We start from the raw sequence: 18,424 nt of genomic DNA, 5'->3' as shown, positions 1-18,424 counted from the left end.
GCTTTTTGTATTTCCATACAAACTGTGAAATTCTTTGTTCTAGTTCTGTAAAGAATACCGTTGGTAGCTTGATAGGGATTGCATCGTGGGCAGTATTATCTTACCAGTTTTATGTCAAACATATTGAGTGAAAATTTCAATCTTTTGACATTTTTTGAGTATTCTAAACCCTATAATTTAGTTTGGGGCATATTGTTTTAAATATCATTCATTTTAATAAATACTATTTAAGCAGCTCCTGTAATTAGATTCTGTATTACTAGTAAAATGAATGACAAATTTTGAAAGAATATATTTTTAAGGAACAGTGTGATCTATATTTCTTGCTTGCTTGACAAAATCACCTTAGGGAATGCTGATCTAAATTTTATGTCTACATTTTTTGCTTTGATATCCAATGCATGTTGTTAGTGGTTCAAGGAAATCTATCTGCATTAAGGGGAAAAACCCTGTTAGTTCCAGATTATAAATAAAATTGATCTTTTTGCAGTGTTACTGCCAATTTAAGTTTTGAAGCCATATATTTCTTTTTGAGCCATCAGCTGTAGTGGATTATATTAAATTTGACCACTAAGTTTTCTCAGTGATCTTTAGCTTCCTATTCTGTGCTATGACAATATTTCCAATGGGATTTCACTAAATAATGTCTCTCTTATCATTGTGACTGATCTAATGACATACTGTAGCACAGAGATTCTATCAGTAAATAATTTACTAACCTTTGGTGTTCTTTTAGAGCAAAACAGTTTTTGGCAGTGGTTCTGTGAACGTTTTGGACCAGGTGATTCTTTATTGCTGGGGACTGTCTCATGCAATTTAGTATGTTTTGCATCCCTAGTCTCTACCAGTCATACCTTCCAAATTGCGACAACCCAAAATATTTAAGAACCAGTGCTTCAGCATCTGTGTTTTATTTTGTAATTTATATGAACTTACTAGAGATGCCTATTTAAAAGTATTTCCGTAGGATTTTAGAAAGGGGTTTAAAATATGGGCATATTATTTGGAATATTTATATTGAGGCTACTGTTTCAGAATGTAACTGTGCTGGAGTTGTTTTTTAAAATTAAAAGTATCCCATATCAGAACCTTTTGATCACACATATAATGCCAAACAGTGATAGTACTGTCTGCATTGTATTTTTATGGTCATACATAGGGAATATAAAGTACTGGTCAGGGCCCAGTGATGGAATTTGTGTGTGTTTAATTACTTATCTTATTTGAAGAATGGGACTTTGCAAGAGAAAGGAGAATTAGATCTTGGAAATTTATTATATATGCAAGTGTATATGTGGAGTTTTTTGCCGTCTCTGATTGAAAATCAGTATTTATTTGGTCCTCCTGTATGTGACCTCCACGAACACCAAAATTATCTATTTGCTTCACTGTTGTATCCCATAAAGGTACTCAGTAATTATTTGTTGAGTAAACTGTCCTATACGTTCTTTGCATTATCTCACTTAAGCCGCAAAACAACACTGGGTTGTCATATCCAGCTCTTTGCTGCCCCACGACTGTAACCCGCCAGTTTCCTCTGCCATGGAAATTTCCAGGCAAGAATACTGGAGCAGGTTGCCATTTCCTACTCCAGGGGATCTTCCTGACCCAGGGATCGAACCCACGTCTCTTGCGCTTCCTGCACTGGCAGGCAGATTCTTCTACTGTGCCAGCTGGGAAGCCCAAAACACTCAGGGAAGTAGGTATTTTATTCATTTTACTGACACTCAGAAGGATCGAGTGCCTTTCCCAAAGTCTCAAGTACCGAGTAAACACTGGGAAACCCCAAACAACGCTGGGAAATAGGCATTATATTCATTTTACTGACACTCGGAAGGATCAAGTGGCTTTCCCGAAGTCTCAAGTACTGAGTAGACGGAATCGGAACAGGATTGTTTTTGTATTTATTTCATAGGTACACTGGGATCTTCTAGTTGCAACATACGGGATCTCTAGTTGCAGCATGCAAACTCTTAGTTGCCGCATGTGGGATCTAGTTCCCTGACCAGGGATAAAACACGTCCCTGCTGCATTAGGAGCATGGAGTGTTAGCCACTGGACCATCAGAGAAGTCCTGGGATTGATCTTAGTGTCACTCAAGATCCTTATTTCTTCCCCCTTGGCACAAGCTCCTGCATGATTTCTCCTGTTGTCATCTCCTCTTTCTTCCCTTACTCTTATTCTCAGTCTGAGTTAATTGTATTTCCTGAATGTTTTCTGCTTTATCCCTTCATTTTTAATATTCAAGTATTATCACCTGTATTTTGATTTTTAATTGTCTCCTAACATCTAAGTTGTTGGAAAATGGAGTGCTGTGTTGAAAAGTGAAGGAGTTAGAAGGAAATTATAGTGATACAAGCTGCTACCTTGTAACATTAATTATCCTAGTCATTGTCTTTAAACAGATCAGAAACCATCAATATTTTGTCTTTCAGTGGCTTTTAAGAGAAAACTTCAAAAGGAATTTCCAAGTTCCCATGGTAACTGACTAAAAGCCAGTAGTCAGAAATTCCTTTTTTCTTCTCTTGCCTTAAGAAGCAACTTAGGAGTATTTTAGTCCTCTTTTGAATTATGTTATTAGATGAAGTTCAGTGTCTTAAAGAAAACTTATATTATTCCTGGTGAGAATTCTTCCTTCACTTTTCTTTTTAAAGCATTAAAAATGCTTTCATTCAGTGTCTTTAATCATAGATAATGTTATTGTACATCTGTTGAACTTTCTTTAATTTTTTGTATCCTTTTCAGAGTAAGGATAGATAGTATGATTAAACTCATTTATCTGGCTTGAGACAGGAGATGATAAGGCTTACAGGAGAAAAATTAACTTAAGTGCAAAGTACTGACAGTTTACTTAGCTACTGTTTGTTTTATCATGGATTGGTCCTATAAAGTATTTAAAAAGCCTTAGTTTGGGGATCAACATTGTTCATATTTTCCCCCTTTTTTGGAAAAATAGTTTATATCACTGTATAAGTCTGAATACAGCATGATTGAGCATATGTTGTAAATGATTGCCACAATAGGATTTTAGCTGAGCCTATTTGTAATCAGCGTTGTAGCAGCTTAGCTACAGTATCAGTATCAGTATCAGTCTTAGCAGGGAAGCTAAGACTCCTTTGTAAGGAACTTCCTTGTTTTAATAGACTGTGATGTTCTCATAAGCATAAATGATACTAGTAGTTACACTGGAATAACTGGAGAGCATGCCCGTCAGTTTCACACCAGTCACCCGGGGAACTTCAGTGGACTTCCAAATGTGCCATCCACAGCTCCAGCACCCCCATTTCCAATGCAGATGTCCCACACAGGTCACCATTGTTGGGCATGTGGGAGTAAGTGCCAGTCAGAAGAATCCCAGGGTATGCGATTTTTCCGAATGATACACTGGGTGATTCTGGATCCAGGCCTCCAGAGGCCCATACTGTATATACTTGGAAGTCATGGTTGCCAGGAATGTGTATTCCTCCTGATTTATGTCCTTAGTCTGGTATGTATCTTTGTCTCCCCTTAGCTGGCCTTGATGAGGTGGTCATGGTGAATGGCGGAAGGTATGATAATTTGGCGCACCCCACTACTGATGAATCATATGGGCCATGACATTTCTACCTGGCTGTGTGGTTGGGCTATAGCCATAGATATATCTTACCCAGCTCAAGTCTCATGGTTGGCTCGGGTCACTCAGGTTTCCATATACAATCTTCTTGAGAGGATCAAGGATTGGTTCAGTCAATTGTAAACAGTGTTTTTCTCCAGCAGGTCAGAATGGATGTACTCATTGGTCTCAGATTGGCATTTGTTCCCCTTGGCTGATTGGCTGATGCCACATGATAATACTCCACACCTTAGGGCTTTCTACACCTGGGTCACTAATAGGCATTATTTTGTGGACTGACAAAGATGAGATCACATCATACATATACATTTTTAAAAATTTAGGTTTTCATGTTCCAGAAAAAGCTGTATTTGGACTTGAACTGAAATTTTATTGAACTTGTCTATATTTTATCTTACATTTATGTGAGTGAGTTTATGGTTGGTTGTCCCTTTTGTCATACACTATGCATATAATTTTAGTATCTTTTATTTCTTATTTGTACTTTAATTCACTGTCTAGGCTTCCAGCATTGGAAGTGGTAGTCAGCATCTTCTTTTCATGATTTTTAAAAGAACCCTAATACTTTCCCATTTAGTGTGATAGGTGCTTAGTCATGTCCAATTCTTTGGAGCCCCATGGACTGTAGCCCTCGAGGCTCCTCTGGCCATGGAATTTTCCAGGCAAGAATACTGGAGTGAGTTGCCACTTCCTACTCCAGAGGATCTTCCTGACCCAGGGATCAAACCCACATCTCTTGTATCCCCTGCATTAGCAGGCGGATTCTTTACCACTAGCACCACCTGGGAATCCCCGAGTGTGATATATAACTGTATTAAATATGATGTGAAGGAAATATATGTATCTTGCCAATATCTTAATTAGGTAGTGAAATTTCCGTTACTAAACTATATTTGCAGTCCTACAATAAACCCATCTTCGTCATGATTTAGTTTTATTTTTACTAAATGATAATGTATGTCAAATTTTGTAAGAGACAGCTAAGGCAGTACCTAGAAATGTATTGTATACATTTGAATAATTAAAATTTTAAAATTTGGTTTTTGGAAGATTTTGTAAAAGATTGGAATGACCTTTAAAAGTTTTGTGGAATTCTCCTTAGAACTCTTCAGTCCTGCCTCCCACTTTTCTTCTCATCCATCTTACCCATCATCCCTTTTTCCTTGTGTTTTTTTTTTTTCTTTGTGTTTTTGTCTTTCTACTGTTAAACCTCTTTTCCCTACCCTTCCTCCTTCCCTTCTTCTTTTTCTCCTCCTCTTCTTTGTTCCTTTAAAAATAATTTTAAACTACTGTTTCAATTCCTATGGAAGGTTTGTGTGTATATATGTTAGTCACTCAGTCGTGTCTGACTCTTTGTGGCCCCATGGACTGTAGTCTGCCAGACTGCTCTGTCCATGTAATTCGCTAGGCAAGAATACTGGAGTGGGTTGCCCTTTCCTTTTCCAGTGGATTTTCTGACCCAGGGATCGAACCCAGGTTTCCTGCATTGCAGGCAGATTCTTTACCATCTGAGCCACGAGGGAAACCTATAGAAGGTTTAGTATTCATATTTCCTACGTCCTGTTAAATTAGTTTTGGTAAGTTTATTTTTTCTAAGAAGTCACTTAGAAATTTTGCCCTGTTTAACTTATCATTATTTCAGACTTGAGTGGTAGTTTATATGGTTACAAAATTTTGCCTTGATCATTACTTTCTTTTTTCATTTGAGACGCTTGCTGTTAATCTGATCGTTAGGTAATGTGTCTGTTCTTTGTACTTCATTTCCTATCTTTTGGTTACCGTTATTTTATGTAATCTAACCCCAGTTCATTTAGCTGTGGTTTTCATTTCATCTTACTTGGGAATCATTTTGCTTCTTGAATCTGAAATTTTGTCTTTCAGCAATGCTGGTAAATTCTCTGTTGTTATTTCCTTAAGTATTGCTTTTTCCTATTTTTCTCTTTCTGCAATTTTGATAAAACATATGCTGGATACTATTATTCTGTCATTCTTGTCTCTATATCCCTCTTTTATATTTTTAATGTTTTGTGATTTGTGTCATGTTCTGAGTGATTTCCCTCGATAACTTTTCAGGGTACGATTTCTTTTTTATTCGTATGATCTGCTGTTTAACTTATCCTCTGTGTTTTAATTTCAGTGAATTCAGTGTTTTAAAAATTCATTTTGAACTTCTTTCAGCTCTCTTTTTGATTATAATTGATTCTTAAGTTTTCCACTTCATCATTTTCTTTAATTCAAATGTTATTATACTGTCATCTGCAGTTAATAATGCTGTTATTTAAAGTTTTCTCAGATTTGTTTTTGTTGTTGTTTCCTCTTGTTCATAGATCATGATAGTTTATTTTCTCGTTTTTGTAATTTTGAATTATTGGCCCATAGTTGATACTGAAGGGGGGTGTTTTGTAACCTGTGTTGAGCATCTGCATCTTTTAACAGATTTTCTTTCTTAACAGATTTTATCAATCTTTTTTAATGTCTTTGTGCTTTTTTTGATTATGCAGATTATGGAAAACTGATCCTCTAATTCACTGAGCTTTTAAAAAATTATGCCAGATTTTATTTTGCAGTCTGTATTTAGTAATATGTGTTGGTGGATCTTTATAAGTTCCTTAATTTATAGGAATTTCCTTATATTTAAACATGCTAAAAGGAGTAATAATTTATTTTATAAGAATATCCATAAACCCTTCTTTTAGCTAATTCAGGGAAAAACTATAAATTTAGTTAAAGCTCCCTCTTTATTTTTCTCTTTCTCATTTCCCTTCTCCAGCCAAGAGTTGTCACTATCTTGAACCTTGCATTTAGTGTTATTGCACATATATTCATACTTTTGTTATGCTTGTGTGTATGTATGTGTCATTCAGCAGTACACAGAGTATTCTTCCGTGTAAAATTGTATAAGTGATATTGTGATAAATTATAAAGCTTGATACAAATTTCTCTCATCCCTGTTGTTCTTGCAAGTTGTCGCATTGTAGATCCTTCCATAAAGTGTAATCTGTTTGTCATCTCTGTAATTTGGCTGGTGCATATGACTTGCTGTGGCTGAAAGGACGTTAGCAAACACGACAAAGAGATTTGAAAAATGCTTGCTTTTTGCTGCATTTGGAACCCTGAGACCACCAGGTGAAAACTTTGAACAAGAATATGAGAGACCGTGTTGAGGAAAGATAAGGTGTTGGCAATTAGCCTCTTTCTAACTTGGCAACCGATCACAGATGTCAGAATCAGCCTCAACTGAGATCCATCAAGGCTTCCAGGTGGACTTTCCAGTTGGGGCCACCCTTAGTGGGTGACCTGCAGAATAAGAGACCAAATAAATGTTACTTGTTTTAACAGTCTTCAGTTTTGGGGTAGCATGCTACTGAGCAAAAGTTAGCTGCCACACATATCATTCCATTTTTATTCTTTCTCCGGCTTCATTTTCTTACTCAACGTATGTATAACCATAGTTCATTCATTTTTTCTCTGATTTTATTAATCCATTATATGAATGTGCACCACATTTTTTTCATTTTTTAGTAATTTTTTGTTGCCATTTAAAAATTATTACAAATCTTGCTCATGAATATTTTTGTGCATATTTATTTACATGTGCAAGACTTTCAATAATATTTTAAGTTTTAGGTCTGACTTTAGGTCTAACTTTATTTATTCTGTTAGAAAAAAATAACCCTCAATTTATGTTGGGAAATGTTGTTCGGATCATTATATAACTTGCCCCTGTTCATTTCGATAAGGTTGGATTGACTGAACTGGTGTTATTGCCTATGCCTTATCATTTTATTTTTATAATCTGATGAATGACTGTGGTCAAACTTGAACCAATAATACCTCTGAAGTATATGTCATAAGGTTTCTCCGTGTGGTGCTAAGATTCATTTTATAGTGCCCCCCCCTCCCCCAGCTTTTTTGAGGTATAATTAACAAATAAATGGTCTTATGTTTTAAAGTAGCTAACAAAGTAAACTCTATTTCTAGCCCATGTTTATCACATCACATTTCTGATGATAGAAGAAATCATGATTACTAAATAAAGTGATTATGAAGATAAACATTTTCAGATGACATGCAAAAGTTATTTGTTTTACCTCTGCAATGCTAAACACCATGGACATAATTAGATGATGCTAGTTCCCCTGTGGATCCATTTAAAACAACTCTATTCTAAATGTCAAGATGATTTTGATCAGAGAACTAGGCTTGGTACTAATATTTTGAAATTTGGTGTAAATGATGTAAGAATGGTCATATCATTTTATCTTCGTAGAATAATAAAGTGCAGTCATCATGATGCATTACTTGTGAGGAAGCTTTTTTAAAAGTCTTTATTTTTCACTTATTCATAGAAGGATTTGAATGTTTTATTTTTAGGTATAAATTATTTTTATTTATCCTGTAAATTTAATGATAATGTGTGATATATAGTTTATATATTTGAAATACATACAAAGTTGAATTACAGTCTTTTCATACCATGAGAAGTTTCTGCCGAATGCCCGTCTTTGAGTGTTACTTTGAGAAAATTTGCAACTCTCAGAAGACTTCCAGTTTTTCATACTTAAAATAGACCATTTCTGTCTCATGGAAAGGAAAATGGAAGTTTATTTTTAAGGAATGTAGAATGCTTTACATATTTGAAAATAATGTGCTTTTTTCTTCTTCTTCGTATTTAGTTTCATAGTTCCTTATTGGAGGTATAATCAGTACCTCTTATAAATATATATAGCAGAAACTCAAAATCTATAATGGAGAAAGCCAAATTCAAAATGATATGTATTACATGATTAAAGTTGTTAGGTAAATATAGGATGTCAAGTTTAATTTGAACTTCAGATAAACAATAAATAATATTTGGTACATACTTGTATGATAAAAAATTCATTGTTCATCTGAAATTTGAATTTAGCTGAGCAACCTATATTTCTGTTGGCTAAATTTGGCAAATCTAAATGTGATTCAGTTTTTATAAAAAGTATAATTTGTAGATATATACTTTACTATAATTCTTGAGAAAAATCTTGGAAAATACAGAATAGAATAGTGATGGTTGTTATTTCTGGTGACGAGAGAGGAGAAGGAAAGATTTTGCATTCTTTCTGTATACTCTGTATTGCTTTAATACACTGCAGCATGTGTATATTTTTTCATACTTAACAAATTTTGATAGAAATGGTAAAGATACTTTGGATTATAAAAAATGTTTGATAGGTACTGTCATAGAACTTATAAGTTGGAAGAAGAAATAATCACACAAGTAAATAGAAAATTGAAATTATAGTAGTCTCACAAAAGAAAGATTATAATGTTATGAGATTATACAATAGGAAAATTGACTTGGTTTGAAAAATTAGTGAAAGCTTTCTTGAAGTGAAGTTTGAATTTCAATGTGAAAGAGTTAGTGTGGGCATTCACTAGGTGGAGAGATCAGCCTTCTGACAGCATGATATGTGAGAAGTAACTTGGTGAGTGGGAGACACCGAAGGGGAGAGAGCAAGAGGGAGAACAGAGCAAAATGAAGTTGGAGAGAAAGGGGCTGCATTCTGCTGAGACCTGTGTTCCCTGCTTCCCTCCTTAAAGCATTGTGAAGCCGCTTAAGGGCCTGATGGTGGTGATGCTCACAGGATCTGTTTGTGTTTTAAAAAGATCATTTTTGCTGCGATGTGGAGAACTGCTGTGATCGATGGGTGCTGCCATGAGAGAGGATGTTGGTAGACCAGTAGAGAGGTGATAACGGTAGGAATTCTTAAGAGAGATAAGGAGGAGTTGATCTTGGTAGGGAGGCTGGAGATGGAGAGGAGTAGAAGAAGATTTGAGGATTATTTAGGAGGTTAATTTTTCAGTATTTAATGATGATGTATGGCTGTCATCAAGAGAGAAGTGGTTTTCAGGATAACATCTGGGTTTCTGACTTGCACAGTAAATGCAATTAAAAGTATTAGCAAAGCTAATGAAAATTTAAAAGAGTTCTCTAGAGAGGAAGGTTAGCAATTAAAATGAAATTATGTGGGGAAGTTTTGAAATTATATATGATGATAGGAGGTGCATGAATCTGCACCTTCATATGTAATATAAATGTTATTTCATATGTAATATGAAGGTATTTTAAAATACTACTTACCTTGAAATTAAGTTTGGTCATTCAGTAGTTTTAGTTCATGTTTGTATACATGCAGTTGAAATTATTTTGAAATAATTTAATATTTCAGTGTTCGACAAAACAATTATGAGAATCATAATTATAAAATAAAAAGTAACAGTTCCTTTCTCAGCCTTTCCTAAGGGTATATTCAGTACTTAAAAAAAATATCTATAGTTTTGTTAAGACAAAAACTGACAGTGTTGATATGAAGTTTACATTTAAACAAAAGCTTTCACAGAAACCTAACACATGGCTAAAAGTTACAGTGGGGTTCTCGATTCAGGTCTAGACAATGTCAGGAACTGATGGATCTCATGATTCAAGACACTGTTTTGGGTTAATTCTTATGATTAAATAATTCATTTTATTTTAAAGTGAACCACTGCCCCAGTAAGAAAATTAAATCTTCTCCTGAGACCAGGGCTTTTGAAATCGTTCGACTCTTGAACTTGTGCTGCCAGTGACTGAACCATGCCCCCAGTAGTTTCAAAGTTCAAAAACAGAGGCTCCAGGAGTTTTCCACCCTATGAACACCAGCCCTTGTCTTTGTCTACTCACATACCTCCTATACCACCGTTTTGAGCTTGTCCTTAGTCTCTCAGTCATGCCCGACTCTTTGCAACCTCATGGACTATAGCCCTCCATGCTGTCCATGGGATTTTCCAGGCAAGAATCCTGTAGTGGGTTGCCATGCTCTCTTCCAGGGGATCTTCCCAACCCGGGGATTGAACCAAGGACTCCTGCATTGCAGGTGGATTCTTTACTCTGAGCCACCAGGGAAGCCCATATCACCCTCTGCCCTTCCCCAGATAGTTCATCCAGTGGCTTGGATGGAGAAGTTAATATTTATAACTTTATAATTGGAAAAGACAGGGTGGTCTTGTCAATTGCAAGAATTAGCACCTCTAAGACAGAATGATCTGCCTGTGTTCAGAAGACTTTTCCTCCACAACGAGTTTCCATCCCCCAAGTGGCAGCTTTGGTAACTTCTTAACTGACTTCGTCCATTGCTGGAAACAGCATTAAGGTCAGGCAGGGAACACCGTGGCTTCTATGTTTCAGGCATTCGTAGTTTTTAAACAGTCTCTCACTGTCCTCATTCAGGTTGCCAATGACATTTTTTGAAAGGCTGCAGCACTGGACACAGAATCCAATCATCATTAGTGGTTCTTTCCTTTGTTTCACTGTTTTCCCAAATGTTAACAAAAATGATCCTAACCTATCTCCCTTCTTTTGCACCCCATCCGACCCACCCCAAATAGTACACCAGTAATAGCCAAAAACTGTATACATACTATGCTGTAAAAATTGCAGAGTTCACACTATTGGGAAGAAGGCTGTGGGTTGTGGATATGTTCTTCTAAGTGTCTCTACAGTGTTTCCTGCTCTCCCGCATTCCATCCTGCAAGTTTTTTCCTTCATAGAAGGGCCTTTGCCCTCAGCAAAGTTCAGAATCAGTTGCCTTGAAACGTTGACCCTCCTTTTCCCTATGCTGGGATGGGTATGCAAACTGTATGGCATGGAACAGCTTTAAAGCACTTGGGCTATTGGAGAGCACAGAAACTATACTGACTTGTCAAAGGGCATCTTTTCAAGCCATCTTTATGGTGTCAAGACAAATAGAACTCCTCCTTTCCCCCACTTGAAACCCACAGTCAGATGTGACAGGGGCTTAATTCTTGTCATTGTTTTTGTAATCATCCTCTGAGGGGTAGGAATGCCACATCAGCTTTTTCTCATAGAAGTATATGACTATCTGTGGGTGCTTGACCTTGGCTTCCTTGGTAGGGACCAAGTCAGTGGCATCAGAGTTTTCCCACTTCATCTGAAGCATGTGTTCTCCACTGGGGTCTGTCGCTCCAGTAACCTGTTCTAGTTCCAAACCCCGGGCAAAGCCTCATGGGTTTTCTGACTCTTCTTTCTTCTTGTTTGGTTTGCTCTCTTCCACCTTATTTTCCGAATCCGAATTAGAATCAGCTTTGCGTTGCCTCCCTCTGGTTTATTTGTCCTGTGTGCTTTTTTCTGTAAATGCAGAAACTTGGCAATGAGGCCAGGGCATTCCAGGTTCTCTTCTGCTCCATGCATTGTTCTCTGAGAACCCCTTCCACTTCAGGAAGTGCTCCACTTTGACGTGTACCACTGGGCAGTCTGGAACTTTTTCCACCACACATTTTCTTCCTCTTCTTCTAGCAACTCCCTCCACTTTCATCTGGTTTTCTTTTTCCCCGTAGTGCCCGCCAGCTTTCTGTTATAAAGGGTGACACTGCTCAGAGCAGTGCCCACAAGCATGAGAGGAATGGCTGCCGCTCTGCTGGCGAGTCTTGTCTGGCCAGCCAGGGGAGTGGCGATCAGAAAAGCAACAAGCCCAGTGACCTTAGTCGAACGCCCTCCCTGAAGACATACCTGGCCCAGGCCAACTGCCCTCCCCTCAGCTGAACAAAAGGACCTCGCACTCTTTCAGTACTTTCAATAATTTATTCTATTGGAAAATAGATTCTTGATTTGAAAATACCATTCTGAAATAAGGTGACTTGCCAACCATGAGTTCTTAAATGTATTCATGCTATTACTATTGCTAATGTTTATTCCACAGTATTTGTAGCCTTTTGTTAGGTTTCTCTGTCATTGGTTGATCAATCCCTTTCACTTATTTATCCATCTTCCCACAGAACTTTTGATCAGTAACTCTTTTGCCTTACAACTTTCTATGGATCCTTATTGCCCACAGGATTTTAGTATAAATTTAATTAACTTGAGTGATATCACCTATTTACTTTCACTCTCTTGATTGGCTTACATTCATTGCTTTTCTTGGTCCTGAACCATACGTGTTTGTATGTGTGTGTTTTAATACTCGGTATCTTATTTTATTATTATTATTATTTGGTCATAGTGTGTGGCTTCTGGAATCTTAGTTCCCTGACCAGGGAGTCAACCTGGGCCCTAAGTAGCGAGAATGTGGAGTCCTGACCATTGAACCACCAGGGAATTTACTTTACTGAACTTAATAGATCCAGATCAGACATTATCTCCTTTAAAATGCAGCCACTCTCTGAGAAACTTAGTGGTTTCCTCCATCATATTTCTCTAAATTTGCATTGCATCTTATTTGTATGTTTACTACATAATATCACTTGTACTTTAATTGTTCAAATATTTATTCACATTAAATGTGCATGTTCAAGAGAACTGGCATGTGATGGTCAATAAACTTTTGTTATGAGTCGTGTTACAATAGTAGTGATTGAAAAGTCTTCAACTATCCTAATATCCAGAGAGAAAAATACATGTCTTATTACAAATCACTGTAGTAGTATTATTCAGGATGAAAGTGTTCTTGGAAGAATGGTCAGTTCTGACTGGGGGATCAGTTCTTTTTTTATAGAGGAGCTCAGCTGCTCTTAACACATTTTAGTATGAGGTTATAATCCATCATAATTATGTCAGATGGGTTTTTTAATTAAAAAAATTTTTTTAAATTAGAAATGAATTGCTTTACAATGTTGTGTTGGTTTCTGCTGTATAACAGTGCTAATCAGCCATAAGTGTATATGTATCCCCTTCCTCTTGAACCTCTCCCCACGGCCCCCACCCCCCACCCCGGGTCATTACAGCACCAGGTAGAGTTCCCTGTGTTATATAGCAGCTTCTTGTTAGCTATCTGTTTTACACATGGTAGTGTATATATGTCAGTGCTATTTTCTCAATGTGTCCTACCCTCTTCTTCCCCCACTGTGTCCACAAGTCCATTCTCTAGGTCTGAGTCTCTGTTCCTGCCCTGCAACTAGGTTCATCAGCACCGTTTTCTTAGAGTCCACATTTATGTGTTAATATGATGTTTGTTTTCCCCTTTCTGACTTGTTTCACTCTGTATAACAGGGCAGGTGAATTTTTCTTTCCTGCCATTTTCATTGTGGATGCCATCTTAGCATTCTCAACCATTTAAAAATGAAACATGGTACAAGTAACTAAAATAGACCTACCTCTGTAGTTTAAAATATCCGGTTTCAAAGCTATCCCAGTAGATTATAGGCAGCCTTTCCCTTAAGTGATTTTATTTCCAATAATTTCAGATGTTTAAGTGCTGACAGCTTATACCGTCCTGTCATTCCTGTGTTACTATTAGAAGGCAGGCCTCACACAAATAAAATTACCTCATCCAGTGTCTTGTGTCTTTTCTGAAGAGTTTCATCAACTTATTTTCAGCCTTAGTTTGTTTCTGCAGCCGTCCTACAGAAATAGGGACCTCTTGGTTTGCAAATAGCTTTTTAGAGTAATTAGAAAATATAGGGAGTTATAAGAAAGAAGCTAAATTTTAAAAAGATAAAAGAAAAATTATATATGAGTGAGAAAACTTGACCTTGCTTTGGCTAACAAGTAAAAGAAAATAACTTTTTATGTAATTTGAAGAACAGATTTTTCTTTTAAGAAATTCTAAAAGGCAGATTCTAAAAATTTTCTGCAAAGGCTTCCGTGACAGTCTGGTAGTTAAGATTTCACCTTCCCTATGCAGGGGGTGTGGGTTCCATCCCTGGTCAGGGAGCTAAGATCCGCATGCCTCATGGCCAAAAACCCAGAATGTAAGCGACAGAAGCAATAATGTAACAAATTTAATTAAGACTTTAAAAATGGTCCACATTAAAAAAAAAAACACTTTTATGCAGTGAGAGCATAATCTGATATATTTAGTTAAAAGCAAAAAACAAAAATACTTCTGTTCTTGATAGTCACACATATATCAGTACTGCAAAAAAACTGATGAAAAAGGAAAAGCAGCCTTAATGACTATTCTAAGGAAAATTGAATGACAGAACCTTATAAGAAAAGATTTAATCATATGAAGCTAGGAGAAATAGCCTTTAGTATTCTAGTTCTTTGACGTTATACAGCAGCATGTAATGAAGAAGTTAAAGGAAAATGATTAATTTTATGATAAATAAAGATTAGTTCATTAATTTTAAAGGCAGACCCGCCTACCTAAGACTTAAGTTGAAGAACTTGTTTTGAGGAGAGACAGTCTTAATATAGCAAACATCTTTCAAAACATCAGAATGCACAGTGCTCCTTTGCTAATGTTATCACTTATTAAGAAAAGATATCACTAAAGGCATTCCTGTATCTGCTTCTTGTCATTCCATTTACTTGAGCCGAGTTTCCCCCAAAGTGTTTCTTTTGAAAGTGATTGAAAATATTTCCAAAAAAGTCCTGGACTCCATATCCTTGTGAAAGGCTCCTTAATGATTTGTGGCAGTTAAAACAACTATGAAGAACAAGAAAAGATCTTTGAAATGTACACTTTGAAATGTTATTGTATAATATTATGTTTGGTTTTATGTGATTTTTTTTTATTCTAAAAAGTTTTATGGTATATAGGTAATGCCACTTATAATTGATTAAATGATTATATTGATTTTGAAAATTATCAGTTTCATGATTAAGAAAATACCTGTTATTTTAACGTTGTTGTATGAGAAAAATAAGATCTGACTTAAGTCATTTCAGCCCACAGTTTAGTTTCCTAATGAAAATGCCATAACAATAAAGAATTTTTGTTTAGAGGAATAGATATAGCAACACAGATTGCTTTCTAAGAATTAGTGTTAAGAAATGTTTGGTTAAGCTGAAAGATGAGTTTTAATTTTTACTGTTAGTAATTGAGAACTTACAATTTTGGGATAAAATCATTTTGTGAGCTTGCTACTTCTCTTCAATTTATATTTCAAAGTCTGTGCATTCTAAGCAATAGCAAAGAAATATCTTAGGATTCAAAGAAATGAAACAAACTAAAATTGGATATTTCATCAGATTCCAGAGAGTGGTTTTAATTTTCATAGATGTTTTTAGTGTGCTCAGATGCTAGGAATTTGAATTTCATCTTTAAATATTTATTTTGAAACTGAATAAAAATTTGCCTGCATCCAGAAAGCATGTCAAAATTGAATTTTTTACATGAAAATTGCCTATTATAGTCTACATTATCTTTAGAGTTTTCTTATATAAGACAAATTAGAAATCTGTTTGTGGAGATATCTTTTTAGTTTCCTCTGTCCAGAATCAGAACTTTATTAAAGTACCAAGAATGTTGAATTCAGGTAATTTCAGTGGTCTTTTGAGACAAAAATCCAATTCCGATGGAGTAAGTATCCAAAGTGGACTTTTAGGCTAGGCGGAGGAAAAGCACAGAGCAAAGAAAGGAGAAAATGTCCAATCATGAGAGAAGGGCAGTTGAGAGCAACAGTGGAGAATGCTACCTACCTACACTGCCTACTATAGTCCTCCTAGAGTAGATCCTCTGAAAGAGAGCAAACAGTTTCATCAGCATTTCTTCCCCACTGCTGCTGTTTGTTGGAGTGTGTCATTTTCTTCAGGTATTTGGGGTGGGGAAAAGGTTAAGAGCTCTTAGACTATTATAATTCTACTTGGTGTGTCTGCTTTCAAGTTTGTTCCACTGTATTCTTTATACACAATTGATATTTTTTCCTCTTTAATATAAATAATTTCATGTTATTCTCCACCCTCTTTTATCATATTGATAATAGAAAATTCCAACTGCTTTTTCTAACTTAAAAATCCCCTACCTACCTCTCACTAAATCTGTGACTCGGCTGCTTTTTCACTATGTTTTAGCTATACTGCCTTTATATTTTAGGGCTGTTCTAGCTGTGCCTTCTGTTTGGAATGGTGGTCTTCCTGCTTTGCAGTTGGCTGCCTCTGTGTCAGCTTACAGGTCAGTTTCATAGAAAGGTATTCCATGACCACTCAGTGTTAAGGAGTCACCCATTTTCCCCCTATAACTTTATTATAGTTCTCTGAATTATACTTACCACTATATGATATTGTCCTGTTTTTATTTCTCTACTAACTGCTGTATCTCTCGTGTCTACAGTGGTGGTTGGCATTTAGATGACACCTAATGCTTACCTATTGTATGGAAGGCTGTATCAGTCACTGCTTTGGGGCTAGATACGCTATCCATGTAATACTAGTGTATTTTGTCCAAGTGGTACTGTTCATAATTTTTAGAAACTTTACTTGCTTGCACTAAAAGTTTTATTGTAATGAAATTAGAAACCAAATGGCAACAGTATAATTGTATTTTCGGATTGAAGTCTGGAAAACTGAATCTTAGAATTTTCAGGTTTAATATAAATTAGGATTAGTCGCTATACTTCAGTGACTGTGTTCCTTCTTGTGTAGGGGTCTACTTCTCATGGGGTCTGAGGTTTAAATGAAATAGTATGTTTAGGAGTTTCTTATGAAGTACTGCATTGATTATTTTAATAAATTCTCCCTTATCCTGTCGCTCCCACAAAGATATCAAATAACTTTACCTACTTTTAATGATAAAGTAATTTTAAAATATGAACTTTAGTTTTATAATTTTATTACATGTTTTGTATGAAGCTATGACTTAAAATTAAATACCTTAGAGAATCTCTAATGCACTTTTTGAGTATTTTATGAATGGCAAATTGGTTGACTTAATCAATAATTTATTCCACATTTTCCCCATTAGTTCTTTCATTTCTGTCTCTCTTTCTTCCCTTTCTGTTCCAGTCAGTCAATTTTTATTTTGATTGGTTTTTCATATAATTTGTAATAGTGTTTTTTTTTATGCTTTCTGATGTATTTATTATAGAATATGTTTCTAACTAGCTAGAAACATGGATATGTTATTCATCTCCAGACTTTGAGGACTGTTTGAGGAAGAGTGAAGAAAACTAAGATCATGGCATCTGGTCCTATCACCTCATGGGAATTAGATGGGGAGACAGTGGAAACAGTGTCAGGCTTTATTTTGTGGGGCTCCAAAATCACTGTGGGTGGTGACTGCAGCCATGAAATTAAAAGACGCTTACTCCTTGGAAGGAAAGTTATGACCAACCTAGATAGCATATTAAAAAGCAGAGACATTACTTTGCCAACAAAGGTCTGTCTGGTCAAGGCTATGGTTTTTCCAGTGGTCATGTGTGGATGTGAGAGTTGGACTATGAAGAAAGCTAAGTGCCGAAAAATTGATGCTTTTGAACTGTGGTGTTGGAGAAGACTCTTGAGAGTCCCTCGGACTGCAAGGAGATCCAACCAGTCCATCCTGAAGGAGATCAGTCCTGGATGTTCATTGGAAGGACTGATGCTAAAGCTGAAACTCCAGTACTTTGGCCACCTCATGCAAAGAGTTGACTCATTGGACAAGACCCTGATGCTGGGAGGGATTGGGGGCAGGAGGAGAAGGGGATGACAGAGGATGAGACGGCTGGATGGCATCACCAACTCGATGGGCATGAGTTTGAGTAAACTCCGGGAGTTGGTGATGGACAGGGAGGCCTGGTGTGCTGCGATTCATGGGGTTGCAAAGAGTCTGACACGACTGAGCAACTGAACTGAACTGAACTGAACTGAACTGAAGCCCATTCAGCTTTTCTCTGTTGACATTTTCTATGCAAAACACTACACCTGAATACAGTTTTCACTTTCCTGTGTCCACACTTTTGCTTATATATTAAAATGCTTAGTATGTCCTTTATTCCTCCTTCTCACCTGTCCGAACCTCTCTGTCTATATAGAATCAGGTAAAATCTACCTTTTCTCTAGTGACTGTCCCTAGTCTGCCGTATCTGAAGTGATTACTGTTTTTAAAAAACTTCATGTCAGCTATTGTTTGTAATTAA

General features: G+C 36.3%; 1 protein-coding gene and 1 pseudogene across 9 annotated transcripts in view; one reads left to right on the top strand and one right to left on the bottom strand.

Annotated features, from left to right (window-relative positions):
* The window catches only part of VPS13B (vacuolar protein sorting 13 homolog B), a 771,473-nt gene that overhangs the window by 262,590 nt on the left and 490,459 nt on the right, over nucleotides 1–18,424 (top strand). The gene's annotated exons all lie outside the window — the stretch shown is intronic.
* LOC133042874 (chromobox protein homolog 1-like) overlaps nucleotides 11,141–18,424 on the bottom strand; it is a 33,356-nt pseudogene continuing 26,072 nt past the window's right edge.

This window comes from Dama dama, chromosome 21 (assembly GCF_033118175.1).
Source record: "Dama dama isolate Ldn47 chromosome 21, ASM3311817v1, whole genome shotgun sequence".
Taxonomy (NCBI): Eukaryota; Metazoa; Chordata; class Mammalia; order Artiodactyla; family Cervidae; genus Dama; species Dama dama.
Note: the sequence above shows the minus strand (reverse complement) of the source record. Positions and strands in the feature narration are given on the sequence as shown.